At 49.2% G+C, this 12414-nt stretch overlaps 1 protein-coding gene across 1 annotated transcript in view; it reads left to right on the forward strand.

Annotated features, from left to right (window-relative positions):
• The window catches only part of LOC136601935 (autophagy-related protein 13-like), a 117198-nt gene that overhangs the window by 84561 nt on the left and 20223 nt on the right, over nt 1-12414 (forward strand). The gene's annotated exons all lie outside the window — the stretch shown is intronic.

Below are 12414 nucleotides of genomic sequence, written 5' to 3' on the forward strand. Positions count from 1 at the left end.
GAAGTGTGGGAGTCACAGAAGCATCTTGTACATTCCAGCATACAAAACGTTAACCATTTAGATGGAAGGAAGATTATATATATATATATATATATATATATATATGTGTGTCTGCATAGGCTGATGTGAGAAGCATAGAAAATATATATAATATAGAATATATATTATTACTGTAACAGTCTATTCAGGTAGATGTCTAGTTATGGCCATGATGTCTTATCTGTTAACGATAACTACGTTATGGCGCTCAAACATGATGGAAGGAGTGGGGGTGTTTGATGCTCACCAGGCACCCAATTCCTGCGCTGTGCCCCCCTGAAGTTGGCACGTGCGTAGTGATACTTTTTTCAGCTTGCTGTTTGCATGCACTCTCCAATTTATATGTAGTAGAGCGTGCACACTGTGAGCAGAAAAGAGGTAAGCTGTGTTGCTGGCAGAGACAGCGCAGGAGTGTGGCATCCGGTATCAAACGCCACTCCGCATTCCTTCATGTCTGAGCCCCATAACATAGTTTATGGGGCTCAAACGTGATGACAAGTTAAAGAAGCACTCAGAAGTTATCCTGTTTGTACTCCCATTTGTAAACTTTAGGTAAAAGGTAGTTCTGGGAATTGTCTTACCCAGTGCTTTATCGCAGAATTATTAGCTCTCATCTTGGTCGCTGTTGACTATGTGACAATGCCAAACCTCCACAAACGCACATACAGACGCGCTGACAACCCAATTTGCACAGCGCGTACTGTGTGGACTAGCATTCAGTCTCACTGCACATCTATGAGAGCCTTGATGTGGATCTCCAAAGCTTGAATAGAAAAGACTGACTTCTAAGCTAAACAGCAGGAACTATGGGATTTAGGTTTTAAAATGTCCACATGGTATATAGAGAGGTCCATGTCCCGGGACCCCCCTATCTAGGGGGTATAACGTGACCTAGAGGATGTGGGGAGGACCCATGTGTTGGCTAGAGGCGCGTTATTGAAAGCAATAGCTCGGGCTTACCTGAGAATAGTGAGAGTGATCACTGAGTTGAACAGGTTACCACGGGAGGTGGTGAGTTCTTCTTCCATAGAAGTGTTCAAACAAAGGCTGGACAAATATCTGTCTGGGATGATTTAGTGAATCCTGCACTGAGCAGGGGGTTGGACGCGATGACCCCAGGGATCCTTCCAACTTTACCATTCTATGATTCTATGAATATATGCGAGAGAGGAGAGAAGCAAGAAATGGAACTAGTAATAAGTAGGGTGTCAACTTAGTTTATTGTTATTTGTACAGTTGTAAAGGATCAAACGATCAGACCCAAAGTTTGTGCCCCCCTCCACTCCAGTTTTCCCTCCCTTTCCATTTCTCCCCCTTCCCTTCACCCATTTCTATGCCCCCCTTACTCTTCCCTTTCATGCAAGACAGGCTGAAAAATATGGCAAGAGTTCCAAAATTCCATAGAATCGATGAAAGGTCATCTGACATGAACCCCCATCCCCCCAGAACATAACTCATACCGCAGTGGATATGACTGGGTATGCGAGGGGAAAATTTTGCATAATTGTTAAAAGGAAAAATTTCTTTCAATAAAAATATTTTGAGGTAAAACAACCCTAACTGCAGCCTGGACCATAGCTATTAACCCTTTCCAATCCACTATATGACGTCTAAAGACATTCTGAATGAAGGCTGTACAGCTTCTGATATCGGAAGACGTACGGCAGGGTATTCTTACTGTATATTACTGGCCGCTCTGTTGTCAGGGGGCCTCTCCAGAATACCGCAGTACTGGCTCTAGCCAGCAGGGGGTGTCATTGTGTAATGGCAGAAAGAGAAAATTCCCTAAAAAACCCTGAATTCAAAATTGGACTGCAAAGGGTTAATTCTGCATTAAAGCATCGGGTAAGCAATCGTTTACCTAATTCACTAACATCTGGATGCAATTTATGCCTGAACAACGTGCATTGCAACCAATGTCGCCATGTAGCCTTAGCTAAGAAGCCAAATTACCCCTTTCAGTGCAGACTTTGTACCTCGGGTATGTGCTTTGTTTTAGTTTGTGGTAAAAGACCTTAATAGGTGTCTTTGTGGCTACTGAAGCCACCAATCTGGTCAGTTCGGCCAGATAAGCAGATCTTTTGTGTCCGTCCTATAGCAGTGCTGGGTTTATCACACACTAAATAAGTATGGTGTTTGCACTTCTATAATAGTCTGGGATCATTCTTTTGCATGGGCTTTGTTTTAATGTATCCCAACAGGGCACCCGAGGAGCCAGGAGCTGCATACCCATCTGTGGAGGATTCCCAGGATGTCTGTGCCACATCCTTTTCTACATCCCCTCCATCACAGGTAAGTTTGCGCTGCATTTACAGCATAACCCATCATACTGCCATGTGCAGATACTCACTGTAGCAGATTTCATTAACCACATCTCTTAAGAAAACTGAAGCCTTTCAGATGGTTGTGATGGTATCATTTCAATTTATAAAGTTGGTTTCAAAGCGAATGTCAACCCTTGACTACCTTTGTTAGAGTTAAAGAAAAGAAAGCGTTCAAAAACCGCTGAAGATTATATTCTTTATATCTTGATTATAGGAGGGGCTCAGTTTTTCTGACACAGCTGCATATTTGCTGCAGACATAGATTTAAAAGCTACCTGCAGCCACCACTAGAGGGAGCTGACTGCATAGTATTACAGACTAGACCCAATGATAACACAATATGTAGTCAGCTCATTTTAGTGGTGGCTGCAGAAGGCAAAACATCATCATTATTTTTAAAGATTGTGGGTGTATTCACGCAGGCAATATTTTTTCCCCGTTCAAGTTCTGCCAGATTTCAAGATGGAAAAAGAACTCCTTTTAGAGATGAGCGAGCACCAAAATGCTCGGGTGCTCGTTACTCGGGACGAAATTATCGCGATGCTCGAGGGTTCGTTTCGAGTAACGAACCCCATTGAAGTCAATGGGCGACCCGAGCATTTTTGTATTTCGCCGATGCTCGCTAAGGTTTTCATTTGTGAAAATCTGGGCAATTCAAGAAAGTGATGGGAACGACACAGCAACGGATAGGGCAGGCGAGGGGCTACCTGTTGGGCTGCATCTCAAGTTACCAGGTCCCACCATTAAGCCACAATAGCGGCAAGAGTGGGCCCCCCCCTCCCAACAATTTTTACACACTGCCTATTTTTGCCTTTTGCACACTGCCTATTTTCTATTAATATGTCTTCTGTCCCTGCCTCACCACTACTGGCCCTGGAGTATGTCAACTAACTGCAAACTGTAGCACTGTGGACTGCAATACAGCGGTGATGTAACTGCCAACACAGAGCCAGGAAATAATTTTGCACAAGCCTGCTGTAACACTTAGCTGGCTGCATATGAATTAGGAGGACAACTACACCCAGCACAGACCCAGTACACAGAGGACGGTCACAGGCAGCCCAAATAGATGTTTTTTCACAAATGTTTTTGGAAAGGCACACTGCCTATATTCTATTAATATGTCTTCTGTCCCTGCCTCACCAGCACTACTGGTCCTGGACGATGTATAATAATTACTGCAGGGCGCAATGCTCTGCACGGCCGATATGCAAAAAAAAAAAAAAAGTGCAACACTGCAAAAAGCAGCCTCCACACTACTGCACACGGTTAGATGTGGCCCTAAGAAGGACCGTTGGGGTTCTTGAAGCCTAAAATACTCCTAACACTCTCCCTATAGCAGCTCCGGCATCAGCAGCACTTTCCCTGAGCTACGGCAGAACGCATCTGTGGCGAGCCGCGGGAGGGGCTGATTTATATACTCGGGTGACACCTGATCTCGCCAGCCACTCACTGCAGGGGGGTAGTATAGGGCTTGAACGTCGCAGGGGGAAGTTGTAATGCCTTCCCTGTCTTTCTATTGGCCAGAAAAGCGCGCTAATATCTCAGAGATGAAAGTGAAAGTAACCCGAACATCGCGTGGTACTCGTTACGAATAACGAGCATCCCGAACACGCTAATACTCGAACGAGCATCAAGCTCGGACGAGAACGTTCGCTCATCTCTACTCCCTTTTTCTTCATTGATCCAGGGAATATTCTGACTGCCATTATGGAGTCGGGAAGGAATGTTTTCCCCCAGACGGGCTAATTGTCTTCTGCCTCATTCGGGGTTTTTTGCCTTCCTCTGGATCAACAAGGAGGAGGTAGAAACAGGCTGAACTAGATGGACACTGTCTCCCTTCAGCCTAACATACTATGTTACTATGTATTTTAATGGGTTTAATTTTCTCTTTGACCAATTGTCCGAGTTTGAAAAATCGCTGCATGTTCTGTTTCTTTGCCCTTTTTTCCCAATATGAAAGCGTGGAGGAAAAAAAATTGCAGAACATTTGAGTGCGATCTGTTTTTTTATATTGGAACCAGATGCGATTGGGTTTTTTTTGTTTTCTCCACACGCGAAACGTTTAATATAAATCAGATTGTGTTTTTTGCGCAAAAACGCTTCGCCTGTGTGAATACCGCCTAACTGCAACTTCCAAAAGCTTTTGAGATGTCATAGAAACATGTCAAACGTTTTGATCATGATGAGAAACAATCGCCAGAACAAAACAGCTGAAACCCTCATCCGAGTGCTGTCACCCTGCTGGCTGACGACTGGCTCAATGGAAGGTCTATGAGCCCATCTTCAGCTAGAGAATGGTGGCAGCGCTCCGATGACTACTTCAGCTGGTTTGTTCTAGTGATCATTGGGGGTCTCTGCAATCCAAACTTGACATGTAACTGTGCTTTCCATAGCACATAGGTACACATGTAATCTAAGTACACGCAGGTGATTTTGTGCTCTGTGTCAAATAAATGGAGCGCCGACACATTAAGAAATCCAATCTACACAGAATTTTTGGATCTAATATTGACACGTTGTTAAACAGGTGGAGATTCAGTTCAAGGGTTCAGTAAAGTGAAGCCTGGTATCTGCAGCCATATTAGATAGCTACAAAGCAGGTAGCGTAGGAGCGAGGGACTGGGGGGCGGGAGATTAGGACAGGAAAGGGTTAAGCGACCAGAGGAGGTGGGAGGAGTTAATACAGGAAGAAGAGAGAGGGAGAAGGAGAAGTGTGCCATTCCACGTGGAGTAAGAGAAGAAGGAAGACGTGTGAAGGAAGGCAGAAGATTAAAAGAGAAGAAACATGGACCAGCTCGTTCTGCAGATCAAGGAAGCTGTTGCCAGCCAGGGACCTGACTGGCTGATGAGGATGGCCGCGGAGTTAGGAGCCACGCCGTCGGGAGAAGCCGGGGCAGGAGAAGAACAGCCGGCGCAGATGGTTTCCAGTGCGCCCCGCGGAAGACCCCAGAGAAGGAGGATTCCCCCTACCAGGCTGAGCCCGAGCCCAGCCGTGAAGAAGGGGGGCCAGAACGCAAGCCCGAGACCTGCGCGTTCAAGTATCGGTGGCGGAGCGCGGCCGCAGCGAGCCGCGGCGGGAAGCAACATGGGTGCGACCGGAAGAAGCGCCGGAAGAATAGAAGAAACCCCCGAGGTACTTACCGGGACTTCAGCAGCGGCATCAGGAGCGGGTAAGTCCAGCGCGGGAAGGGGTTGCCCCGCGGCTGTCCAGCGTCAGGCAGAGAGAGAAGGGGGATGGCCTGCGCGCCGTGCCGGCAGCGGGCGGATGGATCCGCTGGCCGAAAGAAGTTCCGGCGCTAGGACTCCCGTGCGGAGGGAGACGAGCGCCAGCGGCAGCAGCGAGGCCGGCAACAGCGCAAGCGGCCGCAGCAGCGCGAGCGCAGTACAAGGGGAGGGGGGGTGGGGAGGGGGGGGAGGGAATAGAAGGAAGAGGCGCAGGGCGGGAAAACAGAGGGGGGGAAGGGGGGGGGAGTACAATTAGGCAGTATGGCCCCCTTGTCACCCCAGGGCTCATGCCCTAATATGAGGGGCAGCGGAATTTACTATAAAGACGCCGTCAAGGGGCTTACGGGGTACGAAGGAAGGAGGGAGGGGGAGGAGGGGCAGCGAGCAGCGGTCACATGTCGCCACGGGGTTCTTTCCCTTTTGGGGAGGACAGTCGAGCTCAAGCAATCGAAGGCACTTCAGGCCGGCAAGGGGCTTACGGGGTGGAGCAAAGCGGACAGGTGAGACAGAGGAAGGGTAAGAGGGGAGGGGGAAGCTACGTGCCCGGTAGTCAAGGGGCCGGTAGCGGGACAGAGGGGGGGTTAGGCGGCAGGCGGGGGGTTGGCGGCATGGTGCGAGGAAGCTGGCGCAGTGAAGCAAGGATAGATAGCTCGTCTTCGGAGTCTGGTGAGCCTTGTACACGTCGGGAGGCGCCCCATTTCGCCAGAGGGTACAGGCGTTCGGAAGCGGTGGACAAGAGTGGTAGGCGCAGCGGCCATGGGACTTTGGTTTGCGCTTCGCAGCAGGCTTTACCATGTTCACCGGCTTCCTCCACAGATGAGAGGCAGGCCTCACGTACCGAAAGGCAGGGCGAACGGGCCGCAGCCTCCAGGGCGTCCTATGGCTATAGCATGCTACCCCGTGGTGTCTCCCGTAATAGGGACAGGGTACGACACGCGGTGGCGAGTCCGGAAAGGAGCCGACCGGGACCGAGTCACCCGTCTTTCCCCTCGGCAGGGCCGGAGGATGAATTGGAGGGTGAGTTACCATGCGATAGAGTTTGGGGTGCTTCGTCGCCCAATAACGTGAATAACTTTATGGTAGCGCTGAGAGCGCTGGTAGATGAGTTTGATAAAGGTAAAGGAACGGTGTTGTGTGGTAATACGGGGAGACGAGACTCGCCCGTGGTTGGTGATGTGGCTCACGCTACCGGGTGCTCGCCAGCGGTGGCGACCGGAAAAAGCGAGGAGTCGGTGAAAGATGGTTTACGTTTTTCAGACTCTCTATTTTGTGGCGTGGCCCCGCTGGGGGTGGGCCTCGCGGAGGACACAATTGAGAAAATTAAAAGTGGAATATACGTGGACATCTGGTCGCTCCTATCGGTGGAGCATGTGTCGGTTGATAAGGAGCGCTTCGCAGAACGGGACAAGAAGCCCAAAATAGCTAAAACATTTAGCAATTGGCTACAAGCCATGTTGACCCTGGCTCACGTTATATGCCAGCACCAGCCGGGAAAAGGCCCGGAGCTGCTGGTATATATTAACACTATTCATAGCGCTTACAAGCTGCACGGCGGTGCGGCATGGTGGCGCTATGACGAAGATTTTCGTCGACGGATTTCGGGAATGAGTAACGTGAGCTGGGCGACAAAAGCGACGGATGCTTGGATCCAGTTGATCCTGGCGCAAAAGCCGGCGAAGCCCCTTTTTCAGAGCAATAACACGGTAACTGGTGGACAGCAGGCACCCGTGGCACATAAGCCCTCGGGTTCTTGCTGGGCATTCAATGAGGGTAACTGTCGGTTTCTTGCAGCATGTAAGTTCCGGCACGAGTGCTCCTTTTGCGGCGGTGCGCACGCAGCGGTACGTTGTTTTCGGAGACAAAAGCAAAACTTGCCCGTGGCCACGGCGTCGCCCGGGGGCAACGCCAGTGAACGTGCTGTTCCTGGAGGAGTGGTTAGGCAAGTACCACAGGAGACGGGAAGCAAACCTTCTTAAAGAAGGTTTTAACACGGGTTGCGTGATTCCGCATCAACCGGGTTCGGCGTTAACGCTTAGTCGTAATTTAAAATCGGCGTACGACAATAAAGAGATGGTGATGGAGAAGCTACTAAAGGAGGTTGAGCTGGGTCGGATGGCGGGGCCTTTTCAGGAACCGCCATTCGAGAACTTACGCGTTTCACCTTTGGGCTTGGTACCAAAAAAGGAACCGGGTAAGTTCCGGCTTATCCATCACTTATCCTACCCGACGGGCGAGTCAGTCAACGACGGGATTTCCAAGGAGCAAACAGCCGTATCGTATACTTCCTTCGATAGGGCTGTCTGCCTGATACGGCAGGCCGGAAAGGGGGCTCTGTTGGCAAAAGCTGATATCGAGTCCGCTTTTCGACTATTACCGGTGCATCCAGATTGCTTTCACTTGTTGGGCTGCCGCTTGGACGGCTTATATTTTGTGGATATGTGCTTACCGATCGGGTGTTCCATCTCTTGTTATTACTTTGAAGTGTTCAGTTCATTTCTGGACTGGATGCTTCGATACGAGACGGGCATCCGATCGGTGTTACATTATCTGGATGATTTCCTTTTCGTCGGGCCATCAGATTCAGAGGTATGCGGGTTGTTATTGGCATCATTTCAGGATCTGATGGGCAAAGCGGGAGTACCGCTGTCACGCGAGAAAACGGTCGGTCCGGTAACATGTCTTACATTTTTAGGTATTGAAATCGATACCATGGCAATGGTATTTCGTTTACCGGACGAGAAAGTAGCGCGGTTGCGGCAAGAAGTTAAGTTGGTTGGCAGTTCTAAAAAAGTTACACTGCACCAGCTCCAAGTAATTATAGGCTTGTTAAATTTTGCGTGTCGGGTCATTCTGATGGGCCGCCCGTTTGCAAGGCGGCTGTCATTGGCGACAGTCGGGATAAAAGAGAAACACCACTTCGTCAGAGTGACAAAGGGTATGAAGGAGGACTTGCACACATGGCAAGTCTTTCTTCAAACGTTCAATGGTCAGGTGATTTGTCAAACTGCGGAGGTTGCAAACGAGGAGCTGGGACTGATGTCGGATGCATCGGGCTCCTGCGGTTTTGGTGTAATTTTGGAGGACAGTTGGTGCAGTGCACCATGGCCCAGAGAATGGTTCGAAAGACGGTGGGTGAAGAACATAACACTGCTGGAGATTTTTCCGCTAATGGTGGCGGTGGAGATCTGGGGGCCGGTTTTGGAAAACAGGAATATCTGCTTCTGGTCGGACAACCAGGCAGTAGTGACAGCGGTGAACAAGCAGACATCCAGATCTCCCTTGGTTTTGGCAGTTTTACGCCATTTGGTCTTGAGATGCCTGCAGAATAATATTAAGCTGAAGGCGAGACACGTACCCGGAGTAAACAATAACACGGCTGACGCTCTTTCTCGTTTCCAGATGGAGAGATTCAGGGAACTCCACCCGACAGCGGATGTCAAAGGGGTATGTTGCCCGGTGATCTTATGGGAGATAGTAGAAGAGAGCTCACGACTCTGATTCACAACTCCGTTGCGGAATCGACGTGGAAGCGATATAATGCAATATGGAAAACATGGTTGATGGCAGCAGGGGGACAATTCCCTGATGGAGCGCGGGCGAGAGCGGTGACGTTAGACATTATGGCGGAGCTGCGGCGTCGGGGCGCATCGGCGAGCTCGGCGCGCAAGCATTTATCGGCCATTGCGTTTTTGTTGCGCCTGCACGGACGGCGCGATGTGACAAAGGATTTTGTCTTCGGACAGATACTTAAAGGCTGGAAAAAAAAAAGGTCGTCAAGAGACGACAGGCGGCCGATAACATTCGAATTGCTAAATGTAATGCTGAACATTTTGGGAGCAGTGTGCAAAGACGAAAGCGAGGTGCTGCTCTTTCGGGTTGCGTTTTCGTTAGCGTTCTTCGCAGCATTGAGACTGAGCGAAATAGTGGCTCCCAGCTGTAAGAAGCTGGGGGGGTTGCGTTTCAAGGATGTGCTGTGCAGTGCAGATGATATAAAGTTATGCATCAAAAAATCCAAGACTGATGTGTATGGCGCAGGCGAGTGGCTGCGCTTGACGGCGTTGGGGACAGCTGCGTGTCCTGTGGCGTTGCTGAAACAGTTTTTGTCGCAACACAGCGGAAAAGGAAAACTGTTGGCGCATGCTTCAGGCGCCCCACTAACCAAGTTCCAATTTGGGGCGGTCATGCGCACATGCTTGAAGAGATTAGGTTTCGAGCCCAGCGAGTTTGGCACGCATTCGTTCAGGATTGGCGCAGCAACGTCGGCGTTCACTTGCGGATTAAGAGGAGACGAGGTGAAGCGGGTTGGACGCTGGAGGTCGGAGGCGTACAAGTCGTACGTCCGACCAAACTTGAGAGTTATATAGTTAAAGTTACATTGTGGTGTGCCGTTTATGTGTTTATTTTGCAGGTTCGGAGTGGACAGTTTGGGTGGTGGGCCACTCTTTCATTCATTGGGCAGAGAAAAGAGCGGGGACCCGGCCCATTGGCAGGAACCTGGGCCTGAAAGAGGTCCAGGTGAAATGGCACTGGATAAGAGGTTTACAATGGGCCAGGCTGCTGCACGAGGTATTGTGTATCAGCAGATGGTCTCAAGTAAAGTAATCCTAGTAATTCATGCAGGCGGTAATGATCTGGGGAGGGCGAAGGTAGCGGAGTTACTCGCCCTCATGAAGGAGGATATGCTGAGGTTTAAAAAATTTTTTGAGGAGACTGTTATAGTATGGTCCGACATAATCGCTAGGAGAGTGTGGAAGGAAGCAAGGGACGTGGAGGCGATTGACAGGGTCATAAAAAATGTGAATTTTAAAATTTCAAAATTTGTTAAGGCTATAGGAGGGGTAGCCATTAGGCATTGGGAGTTGGAGAAGAAGGTGCCAGGGATGTGGAGGAAGGATGGTGTCCATTTAAGCGACATAGGCATGGACACAATCTTATCGGGGTTGCAGGACGGGGTTGAGGCGGCTATGACGCTGGCATGTGGGGGGCGGATGGCAGCGTAGGCAGGCTGCATCCTTCGTGGCGGTTTAGCAGTATTTCCATGCCAGCTGGAAGATTGAGGGTGCGTACAGGCCGTAACGGGCTTTTTCACGCCTCGAAAGGTTTAGAGCATTAGATGTTAAGAACAGGCGATAGGCATGGAAAGAAGGAAATAAGTTGATGTTATATACTAATAATAAATAAGCTGTGGCCTTCTCACATAATTTATGCCAGCATAGAGTGAGATACATGTTTAATAAAGAATTTTGGTTAATAAAGAAGTTTTGTTACTAAGAAGTGGTCACGTGTTTTATTGGAAGGGAGCGGGAAGTGTGGGGAGTCCCCCCAGTCTCAGAGCAGCCGGCTTTATCCATCAGCTCCCCGCAGCAGCACAAGCTTAGGGGGAAAAGCAGAATCAATACATGATCCCCATCCAAATTTTCCTCCCATTGATCTGGGTGCACTAGAGCTTAGGACAGATAAACTCTCTGGGATGCCATTATTCACGTTACCAGAACCCATGAGATTCGCCACCTCCCCATAAACGTGTTTCATTAATCCTATTCTTGTGCATTAAGCCTGTCTCCTCCTCCCGAGGAGTACCTGGTATGGAAGGGTAGCGCTCACTCCAGCAGCCAAGGCCACAGGGTAGCCCAGGTCTGAGGATGCAGCTCCAAGGACAGTTGAGTTGGCTGGTAAGAAAGGCGAGAGCTGTACAGCTAGAAAGTGATGAGAGAAAGGAAGAGATAAAGAGATGGAAGAAAGGAAACGCAAGATTAATAAGCAATTATCACACTCCCTTATGCTTTGCTCAATGTGAAGCTGTATGAAGAGATTGTGGGTAGGACTTGTGATCCAACTCACGTTAAAGGAATATTAACCTTGTATTTAAATGGGTTTTCCGGTAGGTTGGTTTTTTTTTTGCTTTTTAAGTCATCAAGTAGGAAAAGAAGAATGTTATCAATATAATTCATTCACTATTTCTGCTGCATCATACTATCCATGGGAACATGTATACCGAATGTACTAAAAGTACCCCAAGAGCCGTGTCTGTACTCATTAGCCAATGCAGGAAAGACAATTTCTAAAAAAGGTTTAGAGCATTATAAGTTAAGAATAGGCGATAGGCATGGAAAGAAGGAAATAAGTTGATGTTCTATATTAATAAGAAATAAGCTGTGGCCTTCCCACATAATTTATGCCAACATAGAGTGATATAGTTGTATAATAAAGAAGTTTTGTTAATAAAGAAATTTTGTTACTAAGAAGTGGTCACGTGTTTTATTGGAAGGGAGCCGGAAGAGTGGGGAGTCCCCCCAGTCCAGCCTGGCGAGGACGGTTCCAGGTAAGTAGCTCCTCACTCAGTGCTGAGGCCGTGTTCACACATCGTGTAGCCGGGGGACAAGTGGTGAAGTTCAGTACTGCACCATTTTCTCCCCCCCATCTCAGCACAGACACCTGTAGGACGTCTTACTTGCTGCGATTTTCAGGAAAAAAACTTTGAAAGGAAATATTTTAAAGAACTGATCTTTGACCTGATTTTATGGAGAATGTGCGCATCTGGGCGCCATGTGTTCTGTCTCTCCAAAAAGAACAAAATGCGCCCTGTGTGAACCCGGACTCACAGGGGTTTCCTATAAAGCTAGAGTAGACAGACAGTACAGTAGACAGGGAGGTAGCCTGCACCCGGAGTGCTGTGGGTGCCAGGGCAGGTGGCCTGCAGCCGGGGTGCTGTGGGTGCCAGGGCAGGTAGCCTGCAGCCGCGGTGCTATGGGTGCCAAGGTAGGTAGCCTGCAACTGGGGTGCTGTGGGTGCCAGGGCAGGTAGCCTGCAGCCGGGGTGCTGT

The sequence above is a fragment of the Eleutherodactylus coqui genome, unplaced genomic scaffold (assembly GCF_035609145.1).
Source record: "Eleutherodactylus coqui strain aEleCoq1 unplaced genomic scaffold, aEleCoq1.hap1 HAP1_SCAFFOLD_246, whole genome shotgun sequence".
In the NCBI taxonomy this organism is placed as follows: Eukaryota; Metazoa; Chordata; class Amphibia; order Anura; family Eleutherodactylidae; genus Eleutherodactylus; species Eleutherodactylus coqui.